The sequence below is a fragment of the Mandrillus leucophaeus genome, unplaced genomic scaffold (genome assembly GCF_000951045.1).
Source record: "Mandrillus leucophaeus isolate KB7577 unplaced genomic scaffold, Mleu.le_1.0 Scaffold22, whole genome shotgun sequence".
NCBI lineage: Eukaryota > Metazoa > Chordata > Mammalia > Primates > Cercopithecidae > Mandrillus > Mandrillus leucophaeus.
Window position 1 is genome coordinate 1,561,717 of NW_012102254.1, and position 7,916 is coordinate 1,569,632.

Sequence of the window (7,916 nt, forward strand, 5' to 3'; positions counted from 1 at the left end):
AAAAAAAAAAAAAAAAAAAAAACAGTAGAAAACATCTGTCACTCAGTATTATTTACATAATTTCCTTCTCTGTAACATGGCTATAACCAGAACTAGCAAGGATGCTGTGACAGCCCACTGTACCTACAGTTTCTTTTCAGGTGACCAAAGGAAGCTCATGCTATTGTAAAGCCTTGTTCCAGTTTGATCTTGCCCACATTGGGACAGAGACACCTGCTTGTATCAAAGGGCCAAGCCGTGGGAACATATGAAATCTAGGACCCAAGAAACTGGTAGATGGAAATCTTGGGACCCACTGGGGCCCAATAAACTGGTAGCTGAACCCTCTAAAAACCAAAATGTCTGTTTCAAAGCTTTAAAAATTAAATGTCAGCCAGGTGTGGTGGCTCACACCTGTAATCTCAGCCGTTTGGGAGGCTGAAGTGGGAGGATCGCTTGAGCCCAGGAGTTTGAGACCAGCCTGGGCACCATAGTGAAACCACATCTGTCTTTTTTTTTTTTAAGACAGTCTCGCCCTGTAGCGCAGGCTGGATTGCAGTGGCGTGATATCGGCTCACTGCAAGCTCCACCTCCTGGGTTCATGCCATTCTTCTTGCCTCAACCTCCCGAGTAGCTGGAACTACAGGCGCCCACCATGCCTGTCTAATTTTTTTTTTTGTTTCGTATTTTTAGTAGAGACGGGGTTTCACCGCATTAGCCAGGATGGTCTTGTGAAACCGCATCTCTAAAAAAATGTTTTTAATTAAAAAAAAATGTGGACGGGCATAGTGGCTCAACGCCTGTAATCCCAGCTCTTAAGGAGGCAGAGGCGGGAGGATAGCTTGAGTCCAGGAGTTCGACCTGCCTGGGCAACATAACGAGAACCCGTTCTTCACCAAAAGGAAAAAAAAATTGTAGTTTGGTTTTCGTGGTAATACTGCTATGACGTAAGACGTTCTAGGACAATGTCAAGATCATATCATCCACAGTCTCAGCCTTGAAGAGGGAACATTACATGAGGACTATGTTAGTGTGTCCTAACAGGAAGCTAGAAATTTGTCCCATCAAAGTTACCTGAATATATTACCTGAGTATATAGTGATAGGGAATCACTTAATTTTATAACAACAATTAAAATGGTATTGTAAAGTGGGAGAAAATTGGGGTCACTTAACAAAGCATCATATTAAGTATAAATTTTGCTTCCTTTACCCATTCTCTCTAGAGACAAATCATGGCGAGTGATACATACTGTTACCTGATTGTTTTCTGATATGTAAATAAAATGCGGAGTGTTGGCCAGGTGCTGTGGCTCACGCCTGTAGTCCCAGCACCTTGGGGGCCAAGGCAGATGGATCATGAGATAAGAGATCAAGACCATCCTGGCCAACATAGTACTAAATATACAAAAATTAGGCAGGGCGCGGTGGCTCACACCTGTAATCCCAACATATTGGAAAGCCGAGGTGGGCAGATCACGAGGCCAGGAGTTCAAGACCAGCCTGACCAACATGGTGAAAACCCGTCTCTACTGAAAATATACAAATTAGCCAGGCGTGGTGGTGTGCACCTGTAATCCCAGCTACTCAGGAGGCTGAGACAGGAGAATCATTTGAAACTGGGAGGTGGAGGTTGCAGTGAGCCAAGATCGCACTACTGCACTCCAGCCTGGGCAACAGAGCGAGACTCCCATCTCAAAGAAAAAAAAAAATAAAGATACAAAAATTAACTGGGCGTGGTGGCATGCACCTGTAGTCCCAGCTACTTGGGAGGTTGAGGCAGAAGAATCGCTTGAACCCGGGAGGCGGAGTTTTCAGTGAGCTGAGATCCTGCCACGGCACTCCAGCTTGGCGACAGAGCAAGATTCTGTCTCAAAAAAAAAAATGCCGAGTGTTGACCAGGAACCTACTAATCAGTTGGGAATTCAGACAGGTATTACCAAGTTCTAACTTGGAATGTCGGAAGTTAGGTCTTCCTAAGCTCATTTGTTCATTGAATAAATCCTGATGACCAGCTGTGGATGTTTCTAACTCAGTGTTTAAACCCCAAGAATTAGCAACAATAATGGTACTGAGATCCATCAGGTGATTCCTGGAGCTTTCATCCAGTGCCCATGGAGTTTATCCTTCATGTTTCTTTTTTTTTCTTTTTCTTTTTTTTTTTTTAAGAGGGAGTCTCACTCTGTCGCCCAGGCTGGAGTGCAGTGGCGCAATCTCGGCTCACTGCAACCTCCTGAGTAGCTGGGATTACAGGCGTGTGCTACTATACCTGGCTAATTTTTGTATTTTTATCGAAACAGGGTTTCACCATGTTGGCCAGGCTTGTCTCAAACCCCTGACTTCAGGTGATCTGCTGGCCTCAGCCTCCCAAAGTGCTGGGATTACAGGCATGAGCTGCCGCTCCAGGCCTGTTCCTCCACATTTCTGGACTCACGCAGATAGCAGCCCCTCTCCCATCTCAAGGATGATTATGCTCCTAGTGTCTGTTGTCCTTATGCTACTCTTTTCTCTCTGGGCTGCTGTTGTGTCTTCATAAAATGAGTGACCTAGACACGCAAGGATATGATGTCCCTTGCTGCTCTACCTTGCATCATACAATTCTGTTTATAGAAGCATTCTGGGGGAGCAGTGAAAGGAGAACAGCTAGTTTTTTGTTTTGTTTTGTTTTTTGAGACAGAGTCTCACTCTGTTACCTAGGCTGGAGTGCAGTGGCGTGATCTCAGCTCACTGCAACTTCCACCTTCCATGTTCAAGTGATTCTCCTGCCTCAGCCTCCTGAGTAGCTGGGACTACAGGCACGTGCCACCATGTCTAGCTAAGTTTTGTATTTTTAGTAGAGACGGGGTTTCCCTGTGTTGGCCAGGCTGGTCTCGAACTCCTGACCTCATGATCCGCCCGCCTTGTCCTCCCAAAGTACTGGGATTATAGGCATGAGCCACCGCGCCTGGCCAAGAACAACTAGAGTTAAGATTTGAAGTACTCCCCCCAGGTAGGGACTCCTCAGAAACTTTTTTTTTTTTTTTTTTTGAGACAGAGTTTCACTCTTGTTGCCCAGGCCAGAGTGCAGTGGCACAATCTCGGCTCACTGCAACCTCCTGAGTAGCTGGGATTACAGGCGTGTGCTACTATACCTGGCTAATTTTTGTATTTTTATCGAAACAGGGTTTCACCATGTTGGCCAGGCTTGTCTCAAACCCCTGACTTCAGGTGATCTGCTGGCCTCAGCCTCCCAAAGTGCTGGGATTACAGGCATGAGCTGCCGCTCCAGGCCTGTTCCTCCACATTTCTGGACTCACGCAGATAGCAGCCCCTCTCCCATCTCAAGGATGATTATGCTCCTAGTGTCTGTTGTCCTTATGCTACTCTTTTCTCTCTGGGCTGCTGTTGTGTCTTCATAAAATGAGTGACCTAGACACGCAAGGATATGATGTCCCTTGCTGCTCTACCTTGCATCATACAATTCTGTTTATAGAAGCATTCTGGGGGAGCAGTGAAAGGAGAACAGCTAGTTTTTTGTTTTGTTTTGTTTTTTGAGACAGAGTCTCACTCTGTTACCTAGGCTGGAGTGCAGTGGCGTGATCTCAGCTCACTGCAACTTCCACCTTCCATGTTCAAGTGATTCTCCTGCCTCAGCCTCCTGAGTAGCTGGGACTACAGGCACGTGCCACCATGTCTAGCTAAGTTTTGTATTTTTAGTAGAGACGGGGTTTCCCTGTGTTGGCCAGGCTGGTCTCGAACTCCTGACCTCAAATGATTCACCTGCCTCAGCCTCCCAAAGTGCTAGGATTACAGGTGTGAGCCAACACGCCCAGCCAGAAATTGTGATCTTTATGCTAGTTATTCTAAATATCATGAGGAAGTTTGGCCAGCAATGCATTTCTGGCCTCAATTGCTTTCTGTGAGGTCAGGTGCTAGGAATCAAATGTTTCTGAAGGTGTCTCTTTTTTTTTTTTTTTTTTTTGAGACAGAGTTTCACTCTTGTTGCCCAGGCCAGAGTGCAGTGGCACAATCTCGGCTCACTGCAACCTTTCTGCCTCCCGAGTTCAAGTGATTGTCCTGCTTCAGCCTCCCAAGAAGCTGGGATTACAGGCACCCACCACCATGCCCAGCTTATTTTTGTATTTTTAGTAGAGACGGGGTTTCCCTGTGTTGGCCAGGCTGGTCTCGAACTCCTGACCTCATGATCCGCCCGCCTTGTCCTCCCAAAGTACTGGGATTATAGGCATGAGCCACCGCGCCTGGCCAAGAACAACTAGAGTTAAGATTTGAAGTACTCCCCCCAGGTAGGGACTCCTCAGAAACTTTTTTTTTTTTTTTTTTTTTGCGATAGCCTCGCTCTTATTGCCCAGGCTGGAGTGCAATGGCGCAATCTTGGCTCACTGCAACCTCCTCCACCTCCCGGGTTCAAGCAATTCTCCTGCCTCCACCTCCCAAGTAGCTGGGATTACAGGCATGCGCCACCACACCCAGCTAATTTTATATTTTTGGTAAAGACAGGGTTTCTCCATGTTGGTCAGGCTAGTCTCAAACTCCCAACCTGAGGTGATCCTTCCGCTTCAGCCTCCCAAAATGGTGGGATTACAGGCGTGAGCCACCGCGCCCGGCTGAAGATGTCTCTTATGTGTGACTTTTTTTTTTTTTGCGATAGCCTCGCTCTTATTGCCCAGGCTGGAGTGCAATGGCGCAATCTTGGCTCACTGCAACCTCCGCCTCCCAGGTTCAAGCGATTCTTCTGCCTCAGCCTCCTAGTATAGCTGGAATTACAGGCATGCGCCACCACACCCAGCTAATTTTATATTTTTGGTAAAGACAGGGTTTCTCCATGTTGGTCAGGCTAGTCTCAAACTCCCAACCTGAGGTGATCCTTCCGCTTCAGCCTCCCAAAATGGTGGGATTACAGGCGTGAGCCACCGCGCCCGGCTGAAGATGTCTCTTATGTGTGACTTTTTTTTTTTTTTAAGACAGTCTCACTCTATTGCCTAGGCTGGAGTGTGCAATGGCGTGATCTTGGCTCACTGCAACCTCCTCCACCTCCCGGGTTCAAGCAATTCTCCTGCCTCCACCTCCCAAGTAGCTGGGATTACAGGCATGCGCCACCACCCCTGGCTAATTTTTGTATTTTTAGTAGAGATGGAGTTTCACCATGTTGGCCAGAATGGTCTCGAATCCCTGACGTCAAGTGATCCACCCACCTTGGCCTCCCAAAGTGCTGGGATTATAGGTGTGAGCCACCGTGCCCAGCCATGTATATTTCTAACCCTCCCTCTCACTTCTTCCCAACCAGAATCCTTGCTCTTGTGGGCATTTCTTTCTGTTCTGTAAAACCATTTATCTGGCATGTCTTTCAGTATGCAAAGTTAGGCATGCCCAGCCCATTTGTACACCACAGGTCAGGAGGCTAGCCAGGCTAGAGTGTGAGACCAGAGGATTGGCAGTACCCATGCCACTAGGAAAACCAGCAGGACTCTTCACCAATCAGTCTATGCTGATAGGCAGACGAATGCACATTTGACAGGCAGTTCTTGGGGAAGGCCATTGAAACAGAAGATACCAGCCAAGAATACAAGAATACTGTAGCATTCTTGGCTGTGGGCCTACCCCTTCCTCCCTCTGCAGAACTGCACTGAGCCAGGGGACAAAGGTCACTGTGTACTGTGCTGTAAGCCAGGATCCAGCAATCCCCATTCTGGCTAGGTCCTCCAACCCCCAGAAGGAGGGGAGGTGCGTGCAATTGTTTTTTGTCTAGTAAACAGATAAAAAGGAGCTAAAGTCTAGACCCACCAGATAAGCAAACCAGCACTTTAGAGTATAACATCCAGTGATGGTCAAACTGTTCACTTTCCTTCTGAAACTGCTGGCGTGGGCATGAGTGGACAGCTGCAGTACACACTCCCATGTCTGCTATGAGCTGAGTCTTGGCCTGTGGCCAGGTAGGGAGAATACCTTTGAAACAGGTCCGTGAATGGTGGTGCTGCATTTTGCTGCTTTGGCCAGCAGGGGCCGGGCTGTCCTGGAGCTCCCAGCATCCTGCCCCAGAACTGCGCAGCCAGCCCCAAGCCCAGGGTGACAAATGAGGCTGTGCGCTGGCTCAGGGCCCCCGGTGACCTTCCAAGTCTCGGCCTAGACCCCGCACGAGGGGTTGTTCTCCAGGAAGCTCCAGCCTTGGTGGCGCTGGGTTCCTGAGCTTTTTCCAAGCACAGCATAGCTGGGTGGAAGAGCATGTGACCCTCAGACCCTGTGCTTGGAGCGCTGCACCTCCCTCGGGACTCAGGATGGACCTGGCTGACAGCTCCTGTCTCAGTCTGGCCAGACAAAAACAGGTTGGGACCCTCATCCTGGGCCTCCGCTTGCAGCTGTGTACGAAGATGGCAGGCTTATGGGAGGATGTCTACTCCCACTGACCCTGGCATTTCCTGAGTCCCTTGCCTACCTGGGCTGGGCCAAGACCCAACTACAGTCAAGTAGCTGGGGTCCACTCGCTGCTGTGGTCTCTACCTTTGTGCTCACCTCAAGGTTTGTATCTGGCTTACAGCAAAAGCAGCCCCCACCCCCAACACAGAGCTGGCCTCACAACCAAAAACCAGGAAGGCCCTCACTTGGCACTGGGGAACTAGTTCAAGGGCCAGGTGCACGAAAGGGCATATTAAGAGTGTGGGGGTGGGACCCACTGAGACTGGGTGGGCTTCTAGCACAATGGGAATACCTCAGCTGGCCCCTCCAGCTTTGCCCTGCCTGGATGTGCTGGGGACAGGGTGTGTGTGTCCAGGATGTGCTAGGAACCGTCCCAACCCTGGCCTTGTGGGATCCTTTTCTTGGTAATTTTTGTGTCCTTTGTTCTGGAAAAAAAAAAATCTAGGAATTGTTTGCCGCCAACTCCTCCCTACATGGCCCACGTCCCAGGACTGTGGGTGCAACTGAGGGTCGTCAGAGACCTTAGTTCCACCCCTGCCCGAGTGGGAACATTGTGTTCCCAGCTCCGAGCTGAGCTGCCTATCCAGTTCTTCAGCGCTGGAGGCCCTGGGCTGACTCCAGGCAGGAGGGAGTGGGGATGAGCAAGAACAGCCAGCGGGTTTAAGGAATGGGCAGGAAAAGGAACCTGGAGTGCAGAAGCACCCCTCTACCTCCTCATCAGACTCTTGCCCCCTCCACTTTGGAGGTCCTCTTTGGGGATCAGAGGCCCATCTCTGCCAGGGGCCTGAAGACCTAGATCCTGGAGGTGAAGTCTCTTCTCAGCATCTCACCTGTACCCTTCATCTCCAAAACCATTGCAGTGCTTGCCACCTTGCCCTAGAGCCCTGTCCTCCGACCTCTCGCACCTCTGCCTCCCTCAGCAATGACTTGCCATGGGTCAGAAACTCCAGGCTCCCTCTTTGCTCCCCACCATCCTCCTCTAGCTCCTGCCCCATTTTGAAACTTGCCTGTGGTTGCTATCACCCTTCCTCACCTCCCATTCTTGCCACAGCCCATGGCGCAGTCCCCAGTGACTTCCGCTGACAAAACCAGTGCACATACTAGCTCTCTGGAATCCCCACAAAATTCACCGGGATTGACTTCTCCCTCCTGCTTCAAGGACCACATTCTCAGGAATCATTCAGCCCTCCTGGTTTTCCTTCCGTCTCTTATGATCATCCTCATCTGTGTTGCCAGCTTTAACTACACATAGTTAAATGTTGGAGTGACCCAAGACTGCCCTCTGGGCTCTTCTCCCTCCCTCCCTCCTTGGGGAATTTTGTCAGAACAGTGTGGCTTTGAGTGTTATCACCATGCTGCTCCCTCTGAATTTATACTTCCAGCTGGGACACTTCACGCTGAACTAATTGTCCCACTGTCTGCTTGACATCTCCACTAGGCTATGAAACAGCTGTCCCAAATATTGTCTTTTTTTTTTTTTTGTCTTTCTTGAAGTGGAATCTCGCTCTGTTGCTCAGACTGGAGTGC

At 49.5% G+C, this 7,916-nt stretch overlaps 1 protein-coding gene across 1 annotated transcript in view; it reads left to right on the top strand.

The window, feature by feature from the left end:
* The window catches only part of PRKAR2A (protein kinase, cAMP-dependent, regulatory, type II, alpha), a 43,627-nt gene extending 43,300 nt beyond the window's left edge, over positions 1–327 (top strand). Inside the window, exon 9 of the mRNA XM_011980964.1 lies at positions 141–327. The gene's annotated coding sequence lies outside the window, so the exon portion shown is untranslated. The remainder of the gene's footprint in view (positions 1–140) is intronic.
* Positions 328–7,916: the final 7,589 nt, after the last annotated feature.